General features: G+C 43.2%; 1 protein-coding gene across 4 annotated transcripts in view; it reads left to right on the top strand.

Annotated features, from left to right (window-relative positions):
• LOC134529224 (uncharacterized protein K02A2.6-like) overlaps positions 1–26090 on the top strand; it is a 57045-nt gene that overhangs the window by 16582 nt on the left and 14373 nt on the right. For all 4 annotated transcript variants that reach the window (XR_010074501.1, XM_063363102.1, XM_063363100.1 and 1 more), the window contains exon 3: positions 25247–25463. The gene's annotated coding sequence lies outside the window, so the exon portion shown is untranslated. The remainder of the gene's footprint in view (positions 1–25246; positions 25464–26090) is intronic.

The raw sequence follows: 26090 nt of genomic DNA on the forward strand, positions 1-26090 counted from the left end.
ATTTTGTTAATTCCCACTATATCATCTCTCATAGAAACTTGGTTTAATGATCGTAGTTTCAATTCTCACCATTTCACAGACCAATATCTCATCTCTATAAATGATAGAAATACTTCTCTTATAATGAAGGATGGTGATGGTGTTTTGATGATTTGTGATTAATTAACACAATTTTACATAAGTTTACCCAATACATACCTATGAATAAATACCCTGGAATAAATGTTTGGATTAAAACTTAAACATCGCCAATCAGTTTTATAACTCTTGGTTGTATCTATTTACTTCCACAAACAACTCCTAATGTATATTTTTCTTATCTTGAGGTGTTAAAAGAAAAATTGGCCACTTGTTGAGATGATTTATTGATACTTGGTTACTTCAATCTGTTAGGAAACTTCAACAATCTTCAAAAAATACTAGTGCTTTGACAGTAACAATGGCATTTATGCAACATAAAAATTACATAGGACTCAATTAACCGAACAAATTATTACACTTCTGATGTGCTGACAATATTGTGTTAAAGCCTAAGATGGCTCTTACGTCTGCCGGAAGGCCGACTCCCTAGTTAACTTCAAGTGGTAAGCTGCGAACAAACAATATGAAACTTTACGCAAATAATACGGGAAACAATTTCTAACATCTAACTTTAAAAAGGGAGCCTTCGAAATGCCCAGTGCTCAAACCATGTAGGACGATCCACATATAAACAATCAGTGCCCTGATATAAATAACTACTAAGTTGTTTACATTTAAAAAATGCTTATAAGATTAAAAAGTTTATATTTACCAAACGATAAGCCAACAATTTGCACATTTTATTTACTTTAGCCATAAACAACACTACTGAATATTTGCTCTATGACGATACATTTACTTTTAAGTGCAAACAACAAATAAACAGTAATGTCTTCTGACTGGGACATTAAGTATTTACATTTATACTATTTATAAGTTCCTACTCGGAAGTGAGTCCCGTCCAATTTGGTGGACATTAAATATGTAACTTCACTCGCCTTGTCAGTTTAAGTAGTTCAGCTGGTCGCCCTCTAGTGACTCGGTGTAAGGCGGCTTGCATTGGCTGCCCGATATTCGACTGCTGATGCACAAGAACTGCGACAGTGCCCACTTCTTCCTGCCGACCTTCGACATTAGATCCAGCAACGTTCGCTCCGTCTTCGCACTGTAGGTTCCCTGTGGTAGATTGGGGCACAGCACCCCATGGTGATCCGGAAACGTCCTGTCCGTCTTCACACTGGTACTTCTCGGTGACGTCCGCTCCAGCAGGCAGCTTGGGATGGTTCGCCCACTCGTCTGCGATGATTTCTCAAACTGCAACTGGAGTCTGACCACTCGTTAACAACAAACAGAATGGTTTCTTCCACTATCTGCTCAGAGCTTCTTCGTTAGTCAAATCCAATCTATCTGTCACACTTCTGGTACCTTCAACACCTCGCCTCTCATAAACTACCAGCGGTAATACAACATTAATAATTTGTCTTCTTCCCACCATAACCAATCACTAGTATGTCTTACTTGCATACTACACAACGAAAGTTTTCAAGTGCAGGAGCGCAGTACTTTATCGCTACATCTTTCAGAATTCGTCCTGGCATGGCTGCTTCCTCCAGCAGCTTGACATCTTAGGCGGGCGGCAGTGGGCTCGGCATGGAGGGCAGGTCAATTCGGTGAAGCTGTAGACTGTGATCATGGCGCTGACGGGCCCCCTTATATACCCGAAAATAACCGCCCAGGGATTCAGTTCGTATTTACGGATCACCGTTCAGTAATCTGGTTCTCTTCTGGGCATTTCGCCGATGGTCTCGGCAACGATTCTTGGTGACCTGGGTTAAGGGTCAGTTAATTCAGATCCTTGGTGTAGACTGGAGTCACGAGTTTAGGATGACCCGGTTCACGTGTCACAGGTCACGCTTCAGTGAACCGTGTCTCGTCCAATTGATTCGATTCGACTCTGCTCTCGCCCTGATCGACAGGGTCACGGGTCTTCGTTCTCGGGACATGGGTCACTTCCAGTATTTAATACAGAAAACACATTTTACTCTCATGACACCGGTAACAAATGTTCCCAGTGTCGATTGGTCCAATAAACATCCTATTAACATCTTGCATACACATATCAAAAACAAGGTACAGCATCTTCTTAACTTTACATCAAGTCTTGGACTAATACAGTAAAACATAAGTCAGTTATCTAAAAAGCTATTAGATCTCTGTTTTTCAAAATTTTCTCAATGTATATTAACTCTAGCAGTTGTAGTACTAATCAAAGAAGTCTACGTCATCCTGCCTTAAGTATAAAAATTTTTGTGGACATGTTTTCCTCCAATAACCAAATATTTTCTGCTTAAAGAACTATGTAAACTGTGCTTATCTTGGTCCATACAATTTAAAAAAAGATCATGATTTGTCAAATTTTTATAATTCATCCAATACTAATGATAATGTTGAACAGTCAAATACTTGTATATGTAATAAAATTCATTCCTTTATCCCTGTGACTTCCAAAAAGTCATCTAAATACCCTTATTGGTTTTCAAGAAAAGTAATCCAAGCCCTCAAGTCTATAAAACGTTTATAAACTTTACAAAACTGATAAAAATATGTGTTATACTTATTTTTCACACTACTGAAAACAAATCTAAATTCTTATCAAGCGGACAAAATTCACTGGACCCAAAAGATAAACAATAACATCAAGAATAACCCTAAAAAATGTTGGTGTTATATCAAAGTATTGAAAAACACTTTTTATTAACAACATTCGCCAAAAGTGAATGGTGTTGTGTCTAGTGATCCTATTTTTCTATCCAATGTTTTTGCTCAATATTGTTCAAGTGTTTATTATGTTGTTGGAACAATAATCTCCAAGTTCTTAACCCCCAAAATATGCCTTTATACTATATCTGCTTTAGGGCATCAAAGCCTAAATATTCTATATCCACAAATCCTGATGGAATACCAAATTTAATTTTGAAAGTTTGCTCTGACTTACCATTGAAATATTTATTTAATACGAATATAAAATATAGAATTTTTCTAATTCAAAAATACGTAGGGTAATTCAGATTCACAAAAGTGGTACCAAGTTAAACATTTCTAATTATAGACCAATATCACTACTTAGTGGCTTTTCTAAAATTAAAAAAAAATTATATTTAAACTTGTGAATTTTCTGAATTTCCCACTAAAAAAACATGGGTTCATAACAGGAATGTCACTAATATGGGACAAGTAGTTGCCTATTATTTTGATCTAGCCAAAGCCTTGAATACTGTTAATCATTCTATAAAACTTGGAAAGTAGTAATGAGTCAAATCACTATTTTCTTGGATCTGAATCTTGAATTAAAATCCCAAAGAGTACTTAGAATTATACTCCTCAAATTGAATTCTAGATCTAAAGGATCCAATCTAAAATAATGTACAAGAAATTGAAAATATTAACTATGGAGTTGAAACATTTAAACCTTTAAATGTTTTATTCATGAACTTAGGTTCCAGAATCAATACATATTTAATTTTATTTATATAACTACATGTTAAAAGTACTTTATTTGGGGAAACGGTAACAGCAGGATGGGTATGAAGGAAAAAAATTTACTTTTTAAACTTCAGAGGTTATCAGTGTTGAATTTTTTTGTTTACTTTATTTCCTCTATTTTTCTTTGAATCTTTTACCTTGAATATTGAATCCTTAGAATACTAAGGACTTGATGGTATTTGAGATTATGATTGGCCCATTCCGATTGGAAAGTTACATAATTTTGGCTTAAGTGACAGTTACGTCAATTGGTTCTCTATCTTAAAATGTAAGTTTTTGTGTATCCATTAACAATCATACCTCCTCTTTATTTAATTTTAGTTCTGCAGTCCTTCAAGGAGGTACAATTTTACCTTTACTCTTCAATATATTTATTAATGATTAAGAACTTAGGTTTGACGTCGACCCAGGTGCCTACCTAGCTCCCTACAGGCCGTTATGACGAGGCAATGCCTCTCCTGCCAGTTAGGCATAATGATATACCAGTGTGTGTTGTTTTTTTTTCAGCGGACTGTAATCTTTTATATTTTTGAAGGGTATTGTTGTGTTTGTACACCGGGCGACTGAGGTCCCGCCCTGCCTGCGAAACGTCATGTGCTCCATGGGAGACGTCGAGGGGAGGGAGAGACGCGCCGGGAGGGGAAGCGCCGCGCGCGGAGCGCTCAGTCGAGTCAGTCGCGAGGGAGACACGGTCGCGAGTAGTCGCACAGTCGCTGGGCAGACGGCCCCGAGGAGTAGTCGCGGAGTAGTCGCTGGGCAGACGGCTCCGAGGAGTAGTCGCGGAGTAGTCGCTGGGCAGGCGGCCCCGAGGAGTAGTCGCGGAGAGTCGCGTGAATCGCGGGAGATTCTCGTGGCGCGGTTGCCTAACAAGCGGTCACGATTGAGACGCGGGAGAAGGCTTGCAACCTACAGAGACTTAAAACCTATCCTGAACATCGGGAAGTTAATAGTTATCGTGTCAGTGCCAGCGTCGCACGGACTTTCGGTGCGGTACGGAACGGCGTGGCACAGCCCACGGAGCCGGGCTTCACCCCAGACGGACGCAGGCAGGAACGGGGCCAGCCCCAAGTATTCCGTGTTAGTGGGCTAATAAATCATGAGTCGATCGTTGAATTTGGTATTAGTCATTTCGGGCACCAGGTTGACGTTCCCCGGAGGCCACGAGGCCTGAACCCCCTCTACCACGAGCAGCCGGGCAGCTGCACTTTTCCTGGGGAAAAACCTGGGCGACGACAAGTGGCGCTCAACTTGTGTGGCTACGAACTTTACACAGGGCAACGAACAGTAGTGAGTAATTTCAGTGACGTGCAGAGTCGTAGGACGGGCCGTGAAAGTACGCAGGGAAGCAAGAGGCACGGGGAGCGGAAGCAGGCGCGCCAGTGCGGCGCGACAGCGGGCGAAAGCACGTCGCGTCTCACGCCGGGATCAGATCGCGCGGCGAGATAGCGAGCTGCGGACGATAGCACGTCGCGTCTCACGCAGGGATCAGATCGCGCGGCGAGATAGCGAGCTGCGAGGGAAGTGTCGCAAGGCGGTGTTGAGTGTCGGCGCGTATTCGCTTACAAAGCTTATCGCGCGAGCGATAATGGACGGGCCTGCCGGTTCAGCCGGGTCGGAGGGACGCAGTGGCGGCATGGACTCCGACGCAACAAAGATGGAAGGGGGAGATAGATGCGCGTGGTGCGGGCTAGTTTTTACCGCGAAACTGGGCGGCGTAAAAACGGAGGACAGTGAAGTGTGCACCTGTCCGTGGAACAAGACAGGGAATCCGGGAGTGACGCGGGAGAGTGACGGACAGAATCACGGACATTCACCTATAGTGATGCGAGTGACAGAGGTCGCCGTCGTGTTGCCGGAGTTTTCGGGAGAATTACACGAATGTCCGCGGGCCTTCCTAGCCGCATGCCGGGACAGATTGGCGAGTGTGCCGAGGGACAGTTGGGTGCCCAAGGTCAGCGGGCAGCTACGGGGCCGTGCACGAACCTGGTGGACGGACACCGGCGATTACCTCACAGGATGGGAGGAGTTTGTGCGGACATTTGAGAGGCGCTTCAACGGGCCACAGGCGCGGGCCAGCTGTCATCGGCAGCTGTACTGCACGACGCAGGCGAACAGTGAAAGCGTCGAGGCATTTGTGCACATGAAAATGCGACTCTATCGCCGTTTGGACACTGGGAGGCCGACGAGCGAGATCCTCCCACTCATCTGCGAGCAGCTGTCACCGGACTTGAGACCATTCATGCGGGGCGCGACCGATTTGGAGCTGTCCGAGTTTGTCGAGCGGGCAAGGGAGGTGGAAGGCGACTTGCGTACCAACCGAGAGGAGAGGACGCCGTTGCGCCCGAGGCGCGAGACTCGTGTTCAGGGACAGGTGGCGCCAGGGGACGCTATGGCCTTGGTGCCCTATGGGGCCCAGCCTCCCCCACGTCACTCAAGACCGCAACTCGAGGCTAGACCGGAACAAGCAGCCAGGCGGGACGGGCGGTATGGGGACAGAAGGGCGAGTGGCAGCAGGCCACCGCGGTGTCAATATTGCACCTCTGAGCAATACCACTGGCACGTGGACTGTCCGACACGGGAACAAGTGTGGCGGAAGATGGAGGCCGAGGGACGCCGGCCGGGAAACTTCCAGTAGGGGGCAGCGATTTAGTCGGCCACTGTCCCCAACGCACCCGCCCGACGATCACGAATCAGTCACTGTCGGCGGACAGAGAGAGGGGTCGCCGACAGGAATCTTCAGCCAGATTCACGGGGAACAGGACGAACGGGCAAACGTCATCAGAGGTCGCGACGTCATCCGCAGCACATCAGGGTGTACCAACACAGCTGGCACCACCAGACGTCAGCGGCGGGCCGATACCAGCAGTCGCCGGCATCACGTCATCGGCCGGCGCGGCCGAACCCACCCGGCCGCCAGTCGCCCCGGCAGCCCCCACAGCGAACTGGGCCGCACCTGTCTGCCTGGGATGGCTGGGGGAAGACGAGGCTGCTCTGCTCCGAGTCCCGGTGCTCCTGAACGGGCACCCCGTCCATGCTCTGGTGGACACGGCAGCGAGCCACTCGTACGTCGCTGCCCACCTGGTGCCGGAGGGGGAACTGGAGCAGTACGAGGGGACCGTCCTACTGGCCACCGAGGGGACCAGCGCGCCCACCTCTGGGCGCGCCCAGGTAACCATCGGCATACGTGACCAGTCTAGTCAGACGAGCGCCCTGGTCGTCCAAGGACTCCGAGATGACCTGATCCTGGGCCTACCCTGGTTGGTCCAGGAGGACGCCACCATCGACATCAGACAAGGTAGGCTGCACGTGGGTCGACGGGGCCGTCGCACGGTGTACGGCGTGGGTCGAGCAGTTCCCGCCCCGCCAGCCAACCTAGTCCGACTGGCGGACATTGCCAATGATGTGCCCCCTGAGTACGTCACCCTGTTCGAGGACATGTTGTCACAGCACCCCCAAGTCTTCGCAGCCACGGACATGCTAAGGCGCACGACAATGGCAGAACATTCTATACCTACCAGGCCCCACCAACCTATTTTTGTAAAGCCCCGCGGTTTTGGACCAGTCGAGCGGGGAGCCATACAGAAACAGATTACAGAAATGCTCAGGGACGGGATGATCGAGCCGAGCGAGTCCCCATACAATAGTCAAGTGGTTATGGCAAGCAAGAAGGATGGGTCTCTTCGTTTTTGTGTGAACTTTAAGCCAGTGAACTCAGTAACAATCCCTGCACCCCCACCCCTCATAAACATTGCAGATTCCCTAGCGGGATTGGGGGACGCCACTATTTTCACATCACTAGACTTAAAGAGCGGGTACTGGCAGGTCCCTGTCAAACCCGAGGACCGCCCCAAAACAGCCTTTACCGCCCCGGATGGTCGCCGATTCCAGTTCTGCGCCATGCCGTTCGGGCTGATGGACGCCCCCACGACGTTTCAGACCATGATGGTCCGCGTCCTGGAAGGGTTCGTGGGCGAATTCGTCACGGCCTACCTGGACGACGTGATCGTCTGGTCCAGATCGTGGGAGGACCATGCACGACATCTTGCTTTGGTCCTCGAACGGTTGGCCAGGCACGGCCTCACCTGCGCACCACATAAGTGTCACATCGGGGCGGCGGAGCTCGAATACCTGGGGCATATGGTGGATGCCGCGGGTTGCCGACCTCTACCGAAGCACTTAGACCTCATAGAAACTAAGTCAGCACCACGCACGAGGAAGGAGTTGCAGCGCTTAATGGGCCTCTTAAATTGGCTACGCTCCTTCGTTCCGGATTTCGCGACGGTGACTGCTCCTATCACCGACTTGCTCTCGCCCAAGACAAAGTACAGGTGGACAGCCGAGGCAGACTGCGCCCTGGAGGCCGTCAAGCGCCTGTTCCGGAGAAGTCATGTCCTCGCCCGTATGGCACCAGGGGAGCCCCTGTACCTGCAGACGGATGCCAGCAAGGTGGGTATGGGGGCGGTGCTATACCAGGTCGGCCCCGACGGCGAGCGGAGAGTGTTGGAGTATGCCAGCTCCAAATTCGGGCCGGCCGCGAGGAACTATGACGTAAATGAGCAGGAATGCTTGGCGGTAGTGTGGGCGGTTAGTCGCTACCGGCACTACCTTGAGGGCAAAGAGTTCACTCTTAGGACAGACAGTCAATGCCTCAAATAGCTAAACACGATGCAGGGCCGCAAGTCTAAATTTACCAGGTGGGCCATGACGCTACAGAACTATGCCTTCCAAGTCGAGCATGTGCCGGGGAAAGCGAACCAGCTCGCGGACGAGCTTTCCCGGCACCCTGACCCGGCAAACGTCTACGAGGACGGAGGATCCTGGGAGGACCTGCTTCCTCCACAGGGTCACTCCTCAGCTATAGGGGAGTCATCCGGGCGTGCCGCCCTGTACGCTGTGACTCACCAGCCCCAGAGACTCGGTCGCGAGTCTGTAGACACACTAGCCGACCTCATCAATGCTGTCCAGCAGGTACAGCTGGGAGACGCCGCCGCCAGGGCCGCTGTCGAGGCGTGTGGCGCCCAGGTGACACCGTACCAGAGGGTGGTAGACGGGGTCCTGCAGAGTAGGGCACCTGGGGATATGGAGTCATGGCGAATTTACGCCCCGGAGGGAGCCCGATCCGCCATCCTCGCCTACTTCCATGACCACCGGCTCGCGGGTCACCCCGGCACAGAGCAGACAGCGGAGGCGCTGCGCACCACGTTTCACTGGCCGGGGGTGGCCCGGGACGTCCGGGAGTATGTGAGGAATTGTCTCCGCTGTCAACACTGCAAGGCGAGGAGGACAGATGGTGAGGAGCAGCAGCGACCGAGGCGGCCCCAACACCCCTTCCACACCATAGCGCTAGACATCATGGGTCCTTATCCTCGGAGCAGCAAGGGAGGGAGGTTCCTCGTGGTAGTCACAGACTTGTTCACCAGGTGGGTGGAGGCCTACCCTGTCTCCAACGTCCGTTCGGGTACACTAATCGCCCTGTTGGACGGGGAGGTTTTTCCCCGGTTTGGATACCCGGCAGTAGTTTTGAGTGATAATGGATGCCAGTTCACGGGTGCCAGATGGAAGCAGGCATGTCGAAGATGGGGGGTGGACCATCATACTACCCCCACATACCACCCAAGGGCCAACCCAACCGAGAGACGGAACCAGGAAATTAAGGCGCAGCTCCGTCTCCGGTTGGGCGAGGACCACAGCAAGTGGGACTTGCATATTCCGGCTCTCCTGTACAGTCTGAGACGAAGGACGAATGCGGTTACGGGGTACACACCGGCAGAACTAGTCCAGGGGCAGAACTTGGCGCTGCCAGGCGAGTGCCGCGTGGCGGCGGCCGCTACAGCAGGGGAGTGGGGCGAGTCGCTGCGGGCAGAGCTGTCGGAGAAACGGGAGCAGGCAAGGCAACATCAGGAAACCTACCTCCGCAAGCACACGCCACAGACGGATAGGCCACCACCCGTGCTAGCGCCGGGGGAGCAGGTGTTTGTGCGCCAACATCACCTGTCATCCGGAGCCAAAAAGTTCTGCGCTGGGTTAGCGCCAAAATGGGCGGGGCCCCGGCCCATTCTACGTCAGGCAGGACCAACGTCGTACATAGTACGGACGCCCAATGGAGGGCGTACCAAAATTCATAGGGACGACCTCAGACGTGCAACGGACGTGGAAACGGACACAGAGCAGCCCGGGAGTCCGGATTGGCCGCCAGCATTGCCAGCGAACGCGCCCCAGGGAGCATCCCGGACGTCAGAGCCACGTGGTCCGATAGGCCCCCAGGCCCCGGGGGAGGCAAGGGAAAATGTGCCAGACTTTACTCCCACAGACATCACTCCAGCACCAACGTCCACGGACATACTGGAGACAAGACCAACAGACGCGACAGAGGACGTGATCCCGGATGACGAGACACGAGACGTGACTTCCGCGGCTGCGGGAGACAGGACACCAGGCAGGGCTGAAGGGGAGGAGGCAGAGCAGTGGCCTTATAGCCGGGAGCTGTGGCAGTACCTGGAGACAACGTTGGACTCTCTGGAGAGGGGTTGGAAACGTGGCCCGCCCTTGACACGGGGCGGCAGGCGTACCGGGACGGGTCACGGGAAATTGTCACGGAACCAGAGTCGGATGATGAAGGGGAGGGGGTCAGTGAGGAGCAGGGCCTTCCCCGCCAAATCTCTGGGGGCGGTTGCGACATTTCTGAGTGTGTGGGAACAGATGTTGAGGCGAACACAGGGGACGAGGAGGAGCGCCGCCTGCGCCAACAGATGCAGTGGACCGGGGGTGAGTGCCGTTCGGATGACCCGACCCCCACCCTGTTCGACCTGTTTCCACAGGCTGCATCCACACCTAAGGCGAGTCCGCACGCAGATTTCCCCCCTCAGGCAGGCCCCGCCGCGCTCGTAGTAAGCAAACCCGCTACACCATCTCGTCCCTCCAGGACCCGTAGGGCCCCTGAATATCTGAAAGATTACGTGTGCCCCACTCTGACCATGCCAGTGCGCCACGACGTACCCATACCCAGGTGCAGCGTGATGAGCCTGTTACCCTCCTGGGAGCAGTGCAAGGTTGACCCCCAGTGCGACCACACAGTGTTTGAATTATCCCCAAGTGCGTCGAGTGATACCTAACTGAGAGACGTTGCCGCGCATAGCGGCCTCGTGGGAGGGGGGGCATTTGACGTCGACCCAGGTGCCTACCTAGCTCCCTACAGGCCGTTATGACGAGGCAACGCCTCTCCTGCCAGTTAGGCATAATGATATACCAGTGTGTGTTGTTTTTTTTTCAGCGGACTGTAATCTTTTATATTTTTGAAGGGTATTGTTGTGTTTGTACACCGGGCGACTGAGGTCCCGCCCTGCCTGCGAAACGTCATCTGCTCCGTGGGAGACGTCGAGGGGAGGGAGAGACGTGCCGGGAGGGGAAGCGCCGCGCGCGGAGCGCTCAGTCGAGTCAGTCGCGAGGGAGACACGGTCGCGAGTAGTCGCACAGTCGCTGGGCAGACGGCCCCGAGGAGTAGTCGCGGAGTAGTCGCTGGGCAGACGGCTCCGAGGAGTAGTCGCGGAGTAGTCGCTGGGCAGGCGGCCCCGAGGAGTAGTCGCGGAGAGTCGCGTGAATCGCGGGAGATTCTCGTGGCGCGGTTGCCTAACAAGCGGTCACGATTGAGACGCGGGAGAAGGCTTGCAACCTACAGAGACTTAAAACCTATCCTGAACATCGGGAAGTTAATAGTTATCGTGTCAGTGCCAGCGTCGCACGGACTTTCGGTGCGGTACGGAACGGCGTGGCACAGCCCACGGAGCCGGGCTTCACCCCAGACGGACGCAGGCAGGAACGGGGCCAGCCCCAAGTATTCCGTGTTAGTGGGCTAATAAATCATGAGTCGATCGTTGAATTTGGTATTAGTCATTTCGGGCACCAGGTTGACGTTCCCCGGAGGCCACGAGGCCTGAACCCCCTCTACCATGAGCAGCCGGGCAGCTGCACTTTTCCTGGGGAAAAACCTGGGCGACGACAGGTTCTTAATCACGCTACTGGTGCACTGTTTGTGGACAATTTAAAAATTTATAGAAAATTTATTGCTCTTAATGATTGTTTATTAATTAAAACTGTATTCAAAAATCAATAAATGGTGCAAACTTTATATTGTTACTCTCAAAGATAAGCCCAGAATCATATCTTTTACGTGAAAATATCACCCAATTAAATATGATTATAAATAGGATAAAACTCTTAATTTCCAAAACTTCCACTATAAAAAATCTTTGGCATAATTTTGGATTCTAAATTACATTATCATCAACATGTAGATTATTTAATTGCTTGTTCCCGTAGAACCCTAGCCTTAATTAAATACATCAATTTTTATGCTACAAATTCAGATTATATTCTTTCACTTTACTTAGCTTTAATTAGGTCTAAATTGGAATACTGTTCAGTAATTTAGAACAGTATCAGTACATCCGACAGTGACAAAATTGGAACCATACAAAACAAAAATAATCAAACTTATTAGTCTAAAACATTTTCCTAAACCTGTTTTATTTTCCCTCTCTGAAAACAGAACATATTTAAATTCACCTTTAGCTCTAAAATTTTTTGTTAATATATTCTAGGTAATACTGGGCTCAGTTCCCCAATCGAGTAGTCGTTTACTATACTTCTTGTTTACAGTCCATAACACTAATGATATTATTTATAGACTAATCTCTAATTTTAATAAACTCTATATTGGTTGTATTTAGTAGGGGAGGGTGGGTCATAGTGAAACAGAAATTATGTTTTTCATTACATGAATTTTTTATTGAAGACTGTAAGTAACATGTATATACAGATCATACCAGAGTAGTTTTCTCTTTCACATACTATAGTTAAAAAAATTTTGAAATCAATTTATATAGGCCAAAATTTAATTTAAATTATCTTCCACGTTTGTTTCACTGTGCCCCATACCTGGGGCAAAGTGAAACACACCATGGGACACACTGAAACATAATCTCTCTTTGCAGCGACATTTTACCAGCTGATGCTTTAAACTATTTCAGTATGTTGTGCACAAATACTATGTTTTTGAAATAGGATAACAGACCAATATTCATAAAACAGAGCTTCACTTGTAATCAAAACAGACAAAATGATTAATATAAATTGTCCACAACAATGGTTTATTACTAACTTAGCCCATATTAAGTGAAGTAAAATCAATTCCAAAAGTTATATAACCTTGCTGTCGCTTCGTTTTACCACCACAAACTGGTGCAGGGAGAAGCATCTTTATTTGCCTGTGATGCACTGTTGCCACATCTTCAACTTGTGGTTTCATGAATGTGTTTGCCTTCTTAGAACTTGCTCTGAAGAAACTCACTTCGTATTCATTGTCACTGTCCTGGTCTTTGGTAACGATTCCTATGTAGAACTTCTTTTCTTCCTGAAGTGTCAAATTCCACTAAAACATAATCATCTGATACTGCATCTCGCTCTTAATTCTTCAAAACATCTGGCTTTAGTGATGATAGCATATTCTCTACAAATTCTTCTTCATTGTCTGAATCAACTAGCACCATAGCTTCAGTACCATCATCGCTAGATTCAGAATCCTCCTTTTTCTCCTTCGCAAATAATTTCCTCTTCACTATTTTAGGCTTGGCAATGTTATTTTTTCGTTTGTGCCCGTGCCTTAAGTTCTGGTGTGCTAGTAGCAATAATACTTTTTCCTTTCTTGCGGCCCTTCTCATTTTTCCTTTTACTAGTGTTAGGATAACCACGTACAAGCTCAGGGCTGAAATTAAATGTTGTCCTCGTGTCTTGGATAGGATGTGATTTGACGACGCTTCTTACTGTGCATTGATAGAGCGTGGTTCAGACAGGTCTTCAACTGCTTCGATAGGATTTGATTCATTGTCATGCCTACTAGTCGACTGCCCTTGTTCAACTGCTTGGATAAGATGTGATTCTTTATCATGCCTACTAGTCGACGCTCCTTGTCCTTCGATTGTTGGCTGTGGGTCTTGTTCCAGGGGTGCTTCATAAGGTCGGTCAGTAACAAAACTGCAAGCAAAGTCTGCTTCAGTAAATACGTCCCTGTTGTAAGGGAAAATGCCTGTTTTACGAAAAGCAGCAGTTATATTTGCTGGCGTCATTGCCTTTTGATGAGCTACACTTACTGCACCAGCAACATTGTAGATGGAGAAGGTTTGGCCAGGGTGTTGCATTAGCCAGTTGTCAACAGCAACATTATAATATGTTTAAATGCTTTGAAAACCCCCACATCTAGAGGTTGCAACTTGTTTGTGGAGTGTGGGGGGAATGTGAGCATTGTGACACCATTATTCTTTGCTAACTCTAGAACTCCAATAGACAAGTGGCTCTCGTGGTTGTCATAGATTAGCAGTGCTGGAGCTTGTTTCGAGCTTTTAGTGTGCTGTATGAAGTGCTGCATAACTCGAAGAAAGAGTTCGGCAGTCATCCATCCCGAACTATTTGCCAGCCCTAACGTCCCTGAAGGAGCTTCTTGAATCATGTGTGCTTTGAAGTGAACCCTAGGAAACATCATTGCTGGTGGAACTGTATTCCCTGTTGCAGAAATTATGCAGCATGTTGTCACAGATGTTCCTTTATCGGCACTGGTACATTTACTGACTTGTTTCAGTCCTTTTCCAGCAATTACTTTAGGAGGTTTCTGGATGGTACTACTACAAGTCTCATCTAAATTAAACACCCTTGTACCATCTGCAAACTCTGGACAAGTGCTGTAGACATAATGAAGGTTGTTATAGAATATATTTACATTTGATTTGTTAAAAGAAGTGGCGCATGATAGACTGCACCCTTCTGGAGTTCGAATGCTAAGTCTACTATTTCTTGCCATGAATCCCCTAAACCATTCAATTCCAGCTAATCCCATATCATCCCATTTCGGAGGATGGGGAATCTGGTTAATAACCACCATCTCATAAGCCAACCGTCTGCACTGTTCTACTGAGAGCCCATAAAACATTTTTGAGCAGTTCAAAATGTACTTGCCCAAAGTTTTCTCCTGCTCTATTGAAAATACCCGCCTGCATTCATAATTGGGCCTGAACTTAATGGCTCCCTTTTCATTATCATGCATTTTTGATTTACGAACATACCTGGAGAGGGTTGGATATTTCACTCCTTTAATTTCTGCAGCCTTTCTACAGCTCATTCTATTTCGAACAAGTTGAACAGCTTCTTGCATATTGTCCTCGGAAAATGTGCCTATCTTTGTGGTCCTCACACGATGGCGCACCATTTTACTCCTACAAAAATAAATTTTGGGAATTAATCGTCACTCCTACACAAACATGGAAGGTAGCCTACTGCTTTTAGCATAATTATTTTTGTCTTTTAAAGCTACCATCAAGTAAAATAGCGATGTTTCTGATAATTCAAGTTAATGTACTATCTTCAGCTTGTGTAATGTCAATAAGGCAAAGGCTTAGTTCATGTAAACAATTAGTTTTATAGAGGAATTTTTTTTATCTTACATAATATATTTCTAAGTGCTCATTATATGGGGCACACTGAAACGTTTCACTGTACCCCATCCAAGCATGTTTCAGTGTGCCCCATAGGTAGTGAAAGTGAAAACTAGGTTATGACATAGAAAAAAAATCACAAGATATAAATTTAACTTACTTGTTTTGTAGACAGTACTTAGAAGATTCCGCTAAAATTAACAGATACTAAAAATTCACTCACAATTATTTTTAATAACTAATAATGTAAACATTGGCAAAAATACTTTTACTGCAAAAATATGCTACAGAGAACAAACGAAGTATCCTCGTTATGGCAGCCATGTTGAAACTAGTTTCACAGGTACAAGGCAACAACAGTACTTACCACTAGGAGCGCCAGATGTGTTAGTGCCAACTGTCAAAAATTATCGTGTTTGTTTCAGTCTGCCCCATGTTCCACTGTGCCCCACCCTCCCCTACATCACTATCACTATATTAGTTTTAAGTGACAAAACTTCTTTTAAATCTGTAGCTACTAAACCAATCAATATGTATTATCTTTTATTCAAATGTCTATATATAATATATAATGTAAATGTTATGTTTATTTTTATTTGTATCTTCTATTTTACATTTAGTCTTATTTGTAATTGAGATTTTCTGCTCTTTGTTACCATAATTGTTATTTTAGTGTTTGTCTGCTGTTGTCCCGGCTATTATTTTTTTAAAGACTGCTTGAGTATGATGGCCAATTGTGGTAGTGCCTACCTCTTGCGGGGCTTCCCTTCAGGTGGTGCCTGCCTGCTCTTGATGCCTACCGGAGGGCAATGCCCACACACTTGCAGTGGCAACATTGTTTTATGTGTTTGTGTCATGTCCACCGTAAATGTCCCCCAACTGTTGGTGAGAATGTGACAAAATAAATAAAAATATTAATAAAAAATATTTAATTCCTCTTTTTGTATGATTCTAACAAGTTCTTTACTATGGTAATGGAGAGGGGCACATAAGATACTATGGGGTACAGGTCAAACAGGTGGGAAAAAAAATACATAATTCTAAATTTTATAGTTTTATTAATAAAGCACAAGCATAAAAAAGTAGTGAAAAAGGGCCATGTAGCTTCATTTTGTTTCAGAAGAACCATTTACACCATTAGAAACATCTGTAAAAGTAAAGCTGAAAATAGAAAGTAAATAACAGGAAATAAATTTATGATGGTTTAGTTTATAGTTGATTTTTAACACAATGACTATTTTACATAATTGATTCTTTTTAAAAGTGCAGAGTATGTTTATAGTTAATAATCCTTATTTATATAGGAACTTAATTTTGGAATATTTGTAAGATAGAGGGCTACGGGGAAATAATTGTGTCTGCGTTATCAGCAGAGAGTCGCCGCCCCTCGTGGTTGAGTGAGAGGCGTGTTTATACATATCAGCACATCCTCGCATTGTGCAGGGATTCACAGACTTGGAGTGTACCCCAATTGGGCATGTGCAGAAAAATTGTGTTTTAACAAGAGTGAGGTTATGGGTAGTTGTACTGAGAATCGCTTAAGGTGGACTAGTATAGAAAATGATAGTTATCACCTGATATAGAAGGTTGCCTACCTGATAGTCTCAGTAGGTACTGCAAGCGGATTGCACACGCAGCAGGTTTTCGGTTCGATGCTAGAGAGAGTGGGAGCATCCAGCGACTGAAGCTGTACAGGGCACTTTTGATGAAACAGAAATTAAATAGTGTGTGCATGAAACGAAACAGAATGAACATCAGCCATTCCAAAGTAATGGATGTGACAGTTAGACATATTTACTATCACTAAAAATATATAATAATCATGTTATTGGATTTTAAATTTGAGGACCATGTACATTTCAGTACTTTATGCCTCTTTTGTAACTTTTAAAACAAAAAAGGAAATACTGATATAAGAAATGTCTTATTACGGCTGGTAACGGACTTGACTCATACGGCTAAGAGTCATGAGACGTACACAAACTACTTCTAATTCGTCTGATCTGGTACAAGTATTGTAACAATATTTTTTACTTGTTCTGGTAAAAGAACAAACAATCATTAAATATCATAAAAATTAACACATCTACAACTGAAGAGAGAATATGAATTTTTATTTTGGTAATGGATGTGACACCCTGAAGTAACAGATGTGATCAGTATGAGTACTGATTGTTGATAATGTAACATGTTGTGATATTTCAAAGTAATTAAGAATAATTATGCAATAAACAGACTAAAATGTACAAAACAAATAATAACATGTATCCATGCAAAAAAAAACCTAAATAGATATTAAACAAATAACCATAACTTAGTATGTTTCATAAATGTTAAATTTCACTAAACTACAACTAAAACACTGGTTTTTTGAAGACATAAAATAAACGATCTCCACTTGCTCATATGTTAGGTGCAGGTAAAATGTTTTTTATTTGTTCGAAAGCAATGTATTTTTCATCTTGAGTATCAATGGTGTATTTTTTTTTGGTCCTCACCATATGGTTTCATAAATATTACTAAAACTTCCCCGTCAGAAACCCCACTTTGTGTTAGTGCTACATGTTTTTCACATGTTTTTTTCACTTTCACTCTTTAGTTAAGTTAAAACAAACACCAGGTTTGATATCATTCACTTTAATACCACAATATTGGATGTTTCTTGATGATGAACTGCATTGTTGTTGGATGTCCTCAGAGTTATCACTGTCGTCATCTGTGCTGCTGTAAACATCTTTTTATCTCAATCGTTTATTCTTGCAATTTCCAGGATTTTTAATGTCTGAAAGCTGCTTGCCAAACATATTTACTGCTGTCAGTTTTGACTTAGCAGCGACACCCACAAGAAGGTTATTACTGTCATGTGGAAGGAAGTGGTGTAATGATTGAAGTCCAGGAACATTCAAAACCACGTTACATCGATTGACCAGGAAAGCTTTTTTTTCTTCAACATCTTCTTTTGGTACATAAAAGACTTATGTTTTTATGCATGTAATTTCTGCAAGTACATAAAACTCTTTTGCAGAATTAATACTTAAGTCTTTTGCCTTCACAAGTCTCCATATCCCATTCTTAAGTGAACCACCCTCACCATCCACTGCACCTTTCCCATGCGAAGCTGCAAACGTATTCCATTCATCTGTTACGCCATAGTCTTTTTCTATGCAATACAAGATTACCAATGTAAATTTACTCATAAATTGAGAGGCTGCATTGTCTGAAAAAAAAATTATATGCTCCACAGATGGCATGTTCAACTTGATATCATTAGTAATAACTTTTAAGAAAGTCCATACTGAGTACCTTGAGTGACTAAGATCATCACTTATAATGGCAATGCTGTGTAACTTGCCGCTGCTTCCAATGAGCACTTTGGATTTGGTTTTGAGCTATGAGAGTGTAATTCACAGCAAAGTCAATCTGCACAACAACTTCTTTCTCATCTTTTCGCTTCTTGCATTCTTCAAAGTACTTGCTCTGAGTTTGTTTGACGAAACAATGAGTTTTAAACTTTGGAAGATTACTATACAGGGTGTATCAAAATTAATGTTACAACGCTTGAGTGTAGAAAGCTCTTATTATTTGCAATTATTTTTGCCAATAAACATGTTGCCGGAAATGCGTAGTTAAGCCCCTGTAGCTCCAGAAAGAGTCAGCGTAGGCAACCCGTTGGGCTTTGTGCGAGACAGACAATGCTGTGGTGAATTACGTGTTTACGACGCCGGGTAGCGCTCGAGAGGACTGTACTATGTCGAATGCTGACCCCCGCCCCTTTTTACTTCCGTTGGTGGCGCCCTCACCTCTTTTCTTCCGTTCGTGCCGTGCCATAGCACTGCGCAGCGTGACATCACAGTGTCGCAGTGTGTTTTGATATCACTGGTGGTCTGTCGTTGACTGTTCTGTCGTACATGCAAACTCGTGGTGTCATTTCTTTCGCTGTGGTTCTGAAAAGGGCGACGTTTTAGTGGAGCTCAATGGAGTACACGTTTAGTGAGTACACGGACATGCTGCTTGTTTACGGGGAAGCTAGACAAAATGGACGAGCCGCCCGTCGTCTGTACAAAGAACGATATCCGGGTCGTAGGATTCCAGCTCACACCATGTTTGCAAGACTTACTCAGCGAATGCGTGATACTGGTACATGTGCAGTCACAAGACCAAATGCTGGTGCTCCACGCAGGGTTCGTTCTCCCAGTTTTGAAGATGATGTACTTCAGAGATTTGAGAAGAGTCCGAATACAAGCACAAGGGCAGAAGGTTCCAATATGGACGCTGACAAAATGGCTGTTTGGCGAGTTCTTCATGAGCAACTCTTGTACCCATACCACCTTCAAAAAGTGCAACACATGGGTCTGGCGGACTATCCTCTTCGCATGACCTTTTCTTGTTGGTACATTCGAAGAGTATTGAGGAACCCCAAGTTAGCGGTTTTATTCAGCGATGAAGCCAAGTTCACTCAAGAAACTATTCTCAATATGCACAACAGTCATGTTTGGAATGATGTCAATCCGCATGCAACGTGTGTTACAGCTCGCCAGGAACGTTTTTCAGTTAATGTGTGGGCCGGTATTCTTGACGGCGTACTCATCGGGCCTTTTTTTTCTTCCGCCACGACTTACCGGCACCGGATACCTCCACTTCTTTCAGAACAAACTACCAGGTCTTCTTGAAGAGGTTCCATTGCATGTCCGACGTGTGATGTGGTACCAACATGATGGGGCACCACCTAATTTTTCCCTGCAAGTGCGAGAGTATTTAAACCAAACATTTCCAAACCGATGGATTGGACGAGCGGGTCCTGTCGCATGGCCGCCAAGGTCACCGGACCTAACCCTGTTATATTTCTTTCTGTGAGGTTACGTAAAAGGGCTTATCTTCTCTACGCCAGTAGAAACGGTAGAAGAGCTTACACAGCGAATCATTGAAGCGTTCAAAATCATAAGGTCGACTCCACACATGCTCCAGCGTATCCGTGAAAACATGATTCGCCGTTGCCACCTCTGTGTCGCTCAAGGTGGGCGTTTTTTGAACCGTTGCTTTAGGCTGTCACGTTGTTAAAACGTATGCAATAATTTCAATGTCGTGAAACAAAGCCGAAGCTGTGATTGATTTCAGAGTGAAATTGAAATCTGTGCCACGATTAAAAAGGTTATTTCTCTACTCGAACGCCCGCACATCCACAACCAAACACTCTACAACGGGTTGCCTACGCTGACTCTTTCTGGGGCTACAGGGGCTTAACTACGCGTTTCTGGCAACATGTTTATTGGCAAAAATGGTTGCAAATAATAAGAGCTTTCTACCCTCAAGTGTTGTAACATGAATTTTGATACATTCTGTATAGTTCACAAACAAGCTCCATAATTGTAAACTTCTTTTCAGTGACTTGTGCATATCCTATAATTTCCCATTTCTTGTACTTAATTCTATTGCTTGGATTTAGGGTATTTGGTACCAACTGCCTTAATCATACAAACAGTCCCTGCAGTAATTGAGCATACAGTTTTAATTTTCAGTGTTACAACATACAGAACACAACACTTTTTTAGTGATTGATGGAAATTCACCCACTTGTGAAGCAAGTGTTTCAACCATGAATAAAAAATTCAGATGTTGTCTGAATATGCAACCATTATGTGGAGTCCATGAAAAACCTGGTACGAGACATCTTTATTTCTGGATATTTTTCAGTAAATTCAGCATATGATTCACCAATATTCATAAGCATGTGACGGATCGAAACGTGTTCCTTTTTTCCAGTAACTGGAGATTTACCAGGAGCTTGGCGACTTATCTGATCAGAATTGTAAAAATCAGTCACTAACGAGCATATATCTTAATTCCAACTCACTGGTGCATTTTTGTGTTTTGGGAGATCTTGCATACTTCAGGGCTAAATGTACTTGAACTACTGCTATACGTTTTCGTGGACTTGATGGCAGTGCTGAAACAGCCTTCTTCACTGTTTCCCAAGAGTTTGTGGTCATTGATAAGATCCAAACTGGAAAATTGGGGAATCACGTTCAGTGGCTGCTAATCTTTTTCGTAATCTACACTTTTGCTGTCGAGCTTTAGCCTTTGTCCTCTTCTTTTCTATTTCATTTTTGTCAAAAGTATGACCTGATAAGTTTTCTTTTTTTTTGGCTTTCTTTTTCCTATCACAATCTTTCTGAAGGTACAAGGCTCACTTCTCTGGATCTTCTTTTTTCCTCTTCCTAGACTCTGCTATCAGTAAGCCTTTTGGTTTTCCCATTGCCTGAAATAAGAAAGGGAATAAATTATGAGAGGGTGGCTGGCTAAATATAAGAATCGAGTTAGTGACTTTTGAACAATTCTATGGACAAAGGTTTTGCCCTGGCTACAACACTAGAAAGTGATTGATTAACATGAAACTGAAAAGTATATCATTCATGGAACTAAATAGTTTGACCAAATGTCACACCGCAATTCAAGATGATAAGCAAAACAATGACACACTCAACTTCCTAAAAACTTAAGGTCCTTATTTAAGCTCTTGTTAGAAATTCAAATTGTAATTTTCAAAATTAGCTATCATGTTTTTCTAAGAAAAGCTTTTTGAACAAAAACAAAGGAGTTTGTATTAACTCATAGCCACCTAGAACAAGGTACCAAACCTAAAAATGGTTTTTGAGAATGTTTTATTTTTTTTACTGGGCAAGTTTTGGCTTATAAATACTTTTCACGTTTGTTACCAAATTTGTGCCATGTCCGTTACCAACATTTTTACATTAAAAATAGCTTTTAAACTGTTTATAAAATTTAACCTAGAAGTTTTTGAAATGATTATTTATATTTACAAATTATATGAATGCAAACTTAATGAAGTAACAAGACAATAAACTTTTATAAGTTTATGGTAACGGATATGACATGAAAGTTGTTTTTGAATGACTGTCAACATAATTAATTAAACTTACCTTTTCCTGCTTGAATTTGGTCTCACAGAAAACTACACGATTCAAGCTACCTTGAACATAACCTCAACTTTCACAGCTGACCACTCCATAGACATTATAGCTATTCAAATATGTTATTATCAAAGAGGTTTCTTGCAGTTCGTATGTTGCACAACATGCCAACATAACAAAACCCTGAGGAAAAAGTTTTAAAAACTTTTTATGATTACTTTCATCAACTTTGTACTTTTACCGTATACAGCAGGAATGAAATTATAATGAGCAAAATTATTTTACATTTCATGCTTTTGTTTCACTTTTTGTGTAATGGCTGACATGGACTAGTTTTGAGTATAACTCATGACATCCCCAGCTAAGGAAAATTCAAAATGATAAATGTGAAGATCCAGCTATCTGATTCCCACCCTCTACAGCCCTGCCCTCTTCCAATGCTTTCTTTCCTTCTTTTTTTTCCTCCCCTTTCTTCCAGAGTTAACTCTGGTGGTGTCAGAGTCCTGATTGAACCCTTACAGTATGGTATCAGAAGTTAGGCCTTTAGGCACTTACATTTATATACATACTTAAAACCATTTATTGGTTTATTTTTAATGTTAATTACTTCATAAATATGGTTAAAACATGGAACATAAATGTGATCTTTTAAAACATTTGAACTTAATGCAATTTATGATGGACTACAGAATTTAAATTTTAGTGTAAAAAAGCCATATTTTTGCAACAATTAACCAGCAGAATGTAACTTCTCAATGTCACCAGATAATATAATATCTGGTAACAAACAGTGTGCGCCATTTACTTTGTACTTGAAACTAATGTTGAGTTACACTGTAGAGCTACACAGATGGCTCTCGTAGCCACATTACCTGGAAAGTAGTGTGGTCTTAAGAGGTTATAAAGAAACAAAAAACTTTTGTAAGTTTTATTTTAAAGTATAATATGTCAAGTTTTTATTAGTAATCATATGTTTTCTTTGTGATATTCTTAAGTGCTTTGTTGACTTGTTTGCTGCATTATTAACCCCTATTTCTGAACAAGATTTGTTCTTTGTTGCTTTTGATTTTTTTGTTTGCTGGAACACATTACTATTCCTGGACAAGATTTTTGATACCATCCTGAGTAGCAGTTGCTAGAAAAACTGCATGGATGCTCTGTTTAACCTTAACCAGCCAACCTTAACTCATATCATGGCTTGTTCACCAGTTTATTTCAAGCCTCAGTTTCCGCCATTAAAATGAATGGACAGACATTATTTCAATCACATAATTTTGTTGACAGTGCTCAAGAAATTCTTTGGAAAAAGTAAGGTTAATTGGTTTGTGTTAAATTCTGTTTACACTACAAGAGCTCTATTTTGATATTTCTGAAGAGACTAAAGATAGTTGATTTATATTTTTGTAAGAAAATAGTGTGATAGTTAACTGCTCTGTGTGAATTTAGGATTTATTATATGGTGTCACTAGGGTTGTGGTGGAAATTGTTTCATTGAATGTATAAATTATTGTGGAAATAAACGGGTTAGAAATGGGTTTGCAAGAAAGGATAGTGGTGGTTTTCAGTTACACTGTAGGAGTTAGTTAATAAATACCTTAAATTCTTTGTTTTTAGTTATACTTGATTAAACATGTTCAACACACTTCTCAGAAAGGAATATAAATTCACAATTAATATGTAGTAATACATAAATTTCCTTTTAGAGTTGTGAAATGTAGCGGAAAATTGGAATTATATTGTACTGTAAAACACTTTGCTTGAATTTCCATAAATGTGTATCATTGACACATACAGTATTTACCCAGATAGGCCGAGCCCTCAAATAAGCCTCGCACTGAACTTTAAAAAGAGAATTTGGGGCTTTATTTCAAGTTTCTATTAAATATTTATTCTCGACATAACTATCCAAAATTATAAATTGCTTTTAAGGTAATCTGTAAAAATAATTGCATTCTCAGGACCGGTGTTGATGTCCACAAGTTTTTTTTGAGCACTTTATTTTTGACACAAAAGTACTTTTTAATGTATCTCTATTTTTTTTTAATGTTTATGTAAATACATGTCTCTAAAAATATTTTATTTGTGGCTTAACTGTAACATATTTACCATGATGCTAGGAAAAAAACACAAATGTTAAGTGGCTACAGACTGCAGCTATTTTGTTTATTGCAATGAAACACCATTAACATCTAGGCCACAAATCAATGCTAGGATACAAACTTTAAACAAAATAAATCATCAATTGCTGAGGAAGCACGAGCAAATATTCTCATCTTTCAAATAAAATTTTTACTGCAATACCACCATCACTAAAAAATATATATATATTTTTTTTACCCCAGTCACGTATATGACTTTCCACGACAATGTACTTTTTTCCCATAGTAATATTTCCCATTTTCTCAGTATTTTTATTCATTTTAGGATTTTTCAGCAGTTTTAAATGATTGCAACTGTAAACCTTCGGCAATCATTACTCGCACCAAATAAACATTTTCAAACCACATGCAGGATGTCAGCCAGCCATTAAGAAACAACAAGTTAACCAACCTTGGAGCTTGATGGAGCTTTTCCTAGGCAGAATTATCATGCAATGTAGCCAAGTTCTGAATAAGCCATGCACTGTGCTTTTTCAACAACATTTTACGAAAAATTGTGTGCTGATTATATTATTTTGGTTAATGCGGTACCGTTTTTTGACTGATTTATGATTTTTTACCATTTTAATTTTGTGCTGCAATTCACTGCTACAGAAGAATATGTACTGTTATTTTCCACTAGTTTATTGTACAAAGGAAAACACTTAATACAGGAAATATGCTAATGCACCTTATGTTAATATATTCAAATCTTTATATATTTATATAAATTAGTATATCAATTAATGAATGTCTTTTCTTTGAGGAGTGTGTATATTTTGTTAGTCAGATATTCTGATTAATTTTTGTATTAAAAAAGTCTGTTGACTTCCCTGAGGTGCTCTAAATATTTCCATCATTATTTGTCTTTTTTTTTTTTTTAAAGTTACAGCTATTAATGCAGCACTGCAATAAATTGTAGATTGTTAAATTCACTATAGCTACATACTATCGAAGTTAGGAAGAATACGTCCTCTCAAAATGTGTGTGCTAGGTCAAGTAGATATGATTGGAAAAATATCAGACCCTTGCGTTCTTACTACATTCAATGATGACTATGCTGCCTCCCTCAGCACATCTGGAATCACCTGATGTGAGGTATATGAATGCTCTGGATATGGTTGTCATGTTACAGGTTTCAAACCCATGGAATGGAGGTGATGCCGCTGTCTTAGTGTGCATAGCTGCAGCGGAAGTTATGCATGTACTTTCTGCTGGATAGTAATGAAGTGACTTAAAGCTCAACCCTTTACCAAGTCATTGGGCATGTACTGAATCTCGACAAAGTTCATCAGTGGGAAATGGTACCCTCATTAACAGGGGAGAACTGCATACCATTACTGTATGGAAAGGTAATTTAACTAAACGGGCAGTTTGTAGGTCATGAATATTGAGGACAAAATCGTACCTTGGGTCATGAGTCTAAATTATGATTGTGTTTGTACCATTTTTATTTAGGGGTTAGGGGGAAACAAAAATCACTGACCTGTATGCTCAGATAATAACTACAACAATGTGTTATGCATGTGCTGACTGAAAATGATGTCATAATGATTTAACAGAATTCAAAATTGAACTTAAAAATTGATTTTCAAGTAGATATAATTTTCTTCGCTGAAAAATTTTTCAAATTACATTAAAGATAACATCAATAAGTTAAAAAACCAGTAAAACTTATTGGGAAAAAGAAAATCCGTTAGTATAGGTTCACCATGGAAAGGAAGACTGTGAATATTGTTACGATCGCAAACAGGACCGTGACACGTGCCAGGTTCGGAGCTGGCTGGCGGCCCTGCTAGGTCACTGGCGTCATGAACGTCACGTTCCCTCCATTGACGTAAGGCATGCCTTGCGTGCCTGGTTTGATTACAAGGGTCGTGGCAACCCTCCTCCCCCCTTTGCTCCTCAAGCATCATCCTGCCTCGTCGCCATTATCTATCGCTGAGTGGTCTTGAGAATTCAGCGGGCTTCCGCATGAA

Source organism: Bacillus rossius, chromosome 2, assembly GCF_032445375.1.
Source record: "Bacillus rossius redtenbacheri isolate Brsri chromosome 2, Brsri_v3, whole genome shotgun sequence".
Taxonomy (NCBI): domain Eukaryota; kingdom Metazoa; phylum Arthropoda; class Insecta; order Phasmatodea; family Bacillidae; genus Bacillus; species Bacillus rossius.